We start from the raw sequence: 6,170 nt of genomic DNA, 5'->3' as shown, positions 1-6,170 counted from the left end.
AGTAAGTTAAAAATAAAGTATCTGGAGTATTCCTACTGCTTAATTGAAACGATTCAATAATGTCAAAAGGGAAAAATTGCACCCCAGCTCTTCGAAAAGCAATCATAAGTTCCAAAAGACCGGATTATCCCCCAGTGCAATTTCAATACAATTAAAGGTTTCAAAAACGATGGTTTTGAATGCTTTGAAATATTTTTCTGAGTATAAAACAACAGAAAACGTGCCCAGAAAAAAAGAAAGCGCGAAAGAGTACTAGCCGGATTGATAGGATGATCGTTAGATTGTCAAAGCAGGAGTGCTGCTAACATCCAGCGAGAAATTTTTGTTCATCTGGAAAAACCAATAATGAAAAGAATAGTTGCGTTTCGATTGGCAGAAACAGGGCTTCATGGTCGACTGGTACTGGAACGGAACGGATTGGTAACAGCATCGCGACGACAACACCGAATTGAGTTTGCTCGAGAGTGGCGACTCAAAATCAATGGCGTTATATTTTATACAGCCATGGAAAGAAAATAGAATTGGTCCAGATAGTAGAAATTACATACGGCGGCCAAAATGTGCAGCATTCGACGCCAACTTCGTCTCACCAGTCATAAAGCGCGGGGGAGACTTAATAATGTTGTGGGGCTGCTTTTCGTGAACGGTGTCGGGTCAATTCATCGCAGTAAAGGTAGGTTCAGATACTTTCAAATGTAATGCTAAGAGAATTGCGGAAGAGAATATTCTGTTCTGGATTGGGCATCTTCGAGTGCTGACTTAAATCCAATAGAATAAAACATTTTGGGAAGAACGTAAAAAATGCACTCAGTACGCGGAGTATCACAAATGCGGATCAGTTATTTGAAAATACCAAGGCTGCATGGGAATCTATCCCTGTTGAACATTGTAGAGGTTTAATATTGTCAATGTAATGGGGGTGTGCAGCAGTAATAAAGCAAAACCGATTTTCACACAATATACGAGGACGTTCCTGGGGGGAGTTGGTGTTAGCATCGTGTGCTGATATCTATCAAAGGACGGCAAAGCAAATTTAAGACTGATTGATAGGTTAGTTTGGATTTGGCAGCTATTCGAGTAAGATGTGTTTCGTGATTTTCGCTAAGATGGAAAAAGAGCAGTAGCGTTCGGTAATTCGCTTTTTGTTTTTGAATAGGAAAAAAGCGAGGAGTTAAAAGCAAAGTTGGATGCTGCCTATGGGGACGCTCCGCCATCTATGACCACAGTTAGATATTGGTACAACGAATTTAAACGTGGGTGAACATCCGTTTTTGATGGGGAACCACCAGAACGTCCGGCAGACGTGGTTACCGAGGAAATCATTTAAAAAGTCCACGACATGATTTTCGCTGATCGACAAACGAAAGTGCGCGAAGTAACAGAGGCCATAGGTGTGTCGACCGGAACAGTAATTAATATTTTACACGATAAGTTGGCGATGAAGTTGGCCGCGATTGCTCACGGTGGACATCTAGCGGATGCGACTGTTAGCTTCGAAGCAGTGTTTGGAGCAATTCAAGCGAGATTCGAAGGAATTGTTGCGACGAGTTGTCACCGTTGATGAAACCTACCATTCATTATTACACACCAGAAGCTAAGGTGAAATAAATACAATGGATTTCTCCCGGTGAATCTGCTCCAAAGATGGCAAAGACAGTCCCATCGACCGAAAAGGTTATGGCGACGATTTTTTGGGATGTGAACGACGTCAAGAAAAGAGAAGAACGATTTTTTAGAAAAAGCAAGAACGATCAATGGACAATACTACAATGAGTTATTGGACCGCGTTCACAAAAAGTTGAAGGAGACACGGCCGCATTTGGCGAAAATGAAGGTGCTGCTTTACCACGATAACGCACCAGCGCTTACATTCGGAGTTGTCGCCGTCAAACAGCATGAATTGTTGCCGCATTCTCCGTATTCACCCGATCTGGCTCCCTGCAACTTTTTATTTTTTCCTAACATGAAGAAATGGCTCTCGGGAGAAAAATTTAGTTCAAACGAGGAAGTTATCTCCGAGACAGAGGCGTATTTTGGAGAGTTCGACGGGTTAAAAAATGGGCGGAGCGTTGGGAGAACTGTATCTTTCTAAAAGGGGACAAGATTTAAAAAAAAAATTTTTTTTGAAAAAATTAATGTCTTCATTTTTAACACGCGTACTTATTGAACCCCCCACGTATTAATGTATACTTTTCCCTTTCACCTGCATTTTTGTATGATTTTACTATAATTTTGTTCATTCTTAAGTATTTTTCTCGAAGGATTTTCGAATTGTATTAAATTAATGTAATGTACAAAAGCACGAAGTGAAAAAATGTACGTTGTTTTTAAGACAAAAATACTGTTACACATTGTAAACTTTTTAAATTTATAAAATAAAACTTAATATGCAAAATATTTATGTGGTTTTATTGAAAAAAGTCTCAAATGGAGAACACTGGGTATCGTTCCTAAGTATTTTTCAACGGCTGTATACCTCAAATGGAGTTGGGTTGAATTGAGCGTATGTGCTTTCCATACGGCCCAGAAGCCTTTTCCTTATACTCGCCTTGGTATTAGATTTGAGAAGCTTAAAGATTTTCCACACAAGTACGGGGAATGCTGCTGAAGTGGCAGCGCTTGGTCGAATATAAATCCGGGTCGTTCCGGTTACATAGAACCGACTGTCGTGGGAACGGACGTTTCAGCTTCTCCTTCTCAGGCGTTCTCTGTTAGCGACTTGCACTTTCTTCACTATGTGAACGGTGCTGATAAAATGCTGCATTTTCAACCAAAGTATTTATTTAAAAACTTTTTAGCATATTTTTCAAAAATTACCTGCACCTCAGTCGATGAGTGCTAAAATTGCAAATTTTAGAATCCAACTACTAATAGAAGCATTTTGAAATATTGAAGTATTGTGTAATATAACGCACAAGTTTAGCCATTTAAAGGAGCCATAACAATATATTTTCTTTTTTTTTGTTTTTTGTTTTAGTCTATATACATTTACGTTCAGGCAGAAACTTAAATAAAATAGCGTTTAACAATTTTCGCTCTCTCTCTCTCGTTCGCGCGTGTGTTCGCTCTCTCTTTTCACTTTTTAACATTTCCATTCAAACACTCAGAGCGATCGCCAACTGTCGTCGATCACTTTTCAACTGCTTAACGCACTACAACTAATCAATTTTCTTTTTAATGATATGACTTCAATAAACATACAATACATATAAATAATATAGCAATAAATCATAAACGAACCTAAACATATATATATATATTTATGTATATATTAACTTGTATGTGTAACACATTATCAACATAGCGTTGTCCAATATAAGCTAAGTAATGCACATTTCAGCATTAGAATTTTTTCACTAAAATACGACGTGAAAATTAATCTTCGATAACAGAACACAAAAAACGGAAGAAAAAAAATTTATTAAAATAACGTCCAAAATCAGTGTCTATGCAAATCTATTAAATTCAAGTGACAAACAAAACAGAAACTAAAACTCAGCATTGAGTAGAAGCGTTAGCTTTTCGTGAATAATTTTATAATGTGAATTTACATTCTCCCTTGCGGTGAAGGAGGCTTTATTTGAGTTGCGAGCGTAGGGCAGGACTTACAGGTGAAGTGCCATACATGCATGGAATACAGCTATGGGCAAATAAACAGTAGCTTGGGAAGTGGAAGTATTAATTGGATATTATTTTTGATATTTTTTTACAGTGTATCGATGTTTTTGTTTTTAATATAAACTTAGTTAACATAAAATGTGTTTCAATGTTTTGGTTTAGTTCTTTATGAAGCCAAATTAAAAAACAAAAATTAAAAAAAAAAAAAATTAAAAAAAATAAAATAAAATAAAATATTAAAAAAGAACATTTTTACTTTCATAGCATTTTCAAATTTGAAGTACAACTTAAGATTTGTGTTTTGCGATTTCAATGTCCAGTTTTTCATACTAAGCCTAAAGTAATTAAGATTTTGTAAAGAAATGCAATGTTGTTCTTCTAGTAGCTTAAACATTCCCCATACAATTATGGAGAATGCTGCTGATGTGACAGCCCGTGTTCGGATATAAATGAACGTGGAACCGACTGTCGTGGGAGCGAAAAAATGGGATATGGAAAACACTTTTTTTTAAAACCCACATGCCAAAAAACCCTGCATTTACATACATACATATGTATATGCACTATGCACAAAAGTAGCAAAATTCATGCCGAAATAACTTAAATAATTTTTGGTCTCATAAAATGGCATACATTTCAAATTAAACTAAACAAAAATGTTAAGAAAATTTCAAGAATTTTGTGATCACAAATGACTGAATTTAATTTTAATATATCCACGCAAAACCGAAGCAGGTCCATTTAAATCAGCAAAGTAAATTATTTTTGGAATATCACAGAATAGGGTTTGAAGGGTTCTACTAAGCTTTGTGGAATACGCCACAATAAAGTCAATCGCCTATCATTTCCATATTGCCGGAACGATACGGAGGCTTTGTGCCGTGAAAGGCTATCACTTCATCAGAAAAAAATGCAGGCAAATATGTGTGGATAATGTTTTAAGCTATTACAATAAGAACAACAACAGCAATAGCAAAAAATCAAAACTCCTTGCGCGTAATACCCGAACGGAATAGTGAGTGCAGCAAAAAAAAGAAAAGACAGACGAAAGTAATGAAGTTTGCGAAAGTATAAACTGAGGCTAATCTATTCAAGGTGGTGTCATTCGAGTAACAACAACATTTTTCAAATAAGGCTTGTCAAAGGAAAAAGAATAGAATAATTAAATGAATGTCACACGAATTCTAATCACACCACCTTCTATAGATACGCCTTGGATTTATGCAGTTACAAAAACAACAACAACAACAGCAAAAATCACAACTCTTTTGTGGTAATACCTAAACGGAACAATTGCTGCAAAAAAAAAAAGACATAAAAAACGAGTGACGGTTGTGAAAGTACAGACAAACAGAAAAAAAAAGTAAAAATAAAAACAATCAACGAAGAAAACTAAGAAGAAAAAAATAGAAAAAAAAATAGAAAAAAAAAAAAATAAAAAACAAAATAGAAAAAAGGAAAGAATAAAGAAAAAACAAAAATAGACAAAAAATTTAAATAAAAAAAGAAAAAAATAAATAGAAAAGACAAAACCAAAACAATATAATAGAAAAGGAGAAAAAACAGAAAAAAATATGTCAACAAAGAAAAATACAATAAGAAAAAAAATGAAAAAAAAAGAAATTAAAAAATAATTAAAAACAAAATTAAAAAACATAAAATAGTTAAAAAAATAAAATAAGTAGCATTAAACAAAATAATTAAAAAAAAAAAAAAATAGAAAAAGAAGAAAAAATAAGGGGGAAAAATAGAAACAAAATGTTTAAATAATATAGAAAACAAAATTTTAAATAAAAAGAAAAAAATAAATATATTAGAAAAAAAAACCAAAACAATACAATAGAAAAAAAGAACAAAACAAAAAAGAAACAAATAAAAAAATATAAATAAAAAGAAGAAACAACAGAAAAAACGTGGAAGAAATGAAAAAAAAATAATCTACACGTCAACTCGTTGCTAAATTTGATATGGCTAGTGTAAATTTACTTGCCATATCGTAAATCAACGAATTTACAGATTTCATCTATTTGAATATCTGCCAAGGAAGTGGACATTTTTGCAAGCCACTGATCCGAAACACAAAGCAAGAGCCGTTAAGAATATCTATAGAGAAAAAAAACAAGTTTTGGATTGTTTTGCGATCGTTAAGCGCCAACCTTAGTCTCATAAAAAATTTGAAAGTGACGCAAAGAGTAAATTACAAATACAAGTTGCAAAAAAAAAAACAAAAAATAAAAAAACAAAACAAAATATATAGGTATATAAATATATAACAATATACATAGATAAAAAACAAAAACGAAAAATATACAATATATAAAAAACAAACAGAAATAAAATACAAACAAAAAAAAAAAATTATTAAATATAAAAAAATTAAAAATATTAAAAAAAATATAAAAAGAATTAAAAATAATAAAATAAATTAAAAAAACGGCCCAGCGATCGCTAAGCTCCCTAGAAAATTTGCGTGTGATACAAAGGGGTAAATTACCAATTCAGTTGTAATAAACATGCAGAAATGCAATAGAAAAAAGAAAACAAAATATATA

The sequence above is a fragment of the Anastrepha ludens genome, chromosome 2 (assembly GCF_028408465.1).
Source record: "Anastrepha ludens isolate Willacy chromosome 2, idAnaLude1.1, whole genome shotgun sequence".
Classification (NCBI taxonomy): Eukaryota; Metazoa; Arthropoda; class Insecta; order Diptera; family Tephritidae; genus Anastrepha; species Anastrepha ludens.
This window is presented reverse-complemented; position numbering follows the sequence as displayed.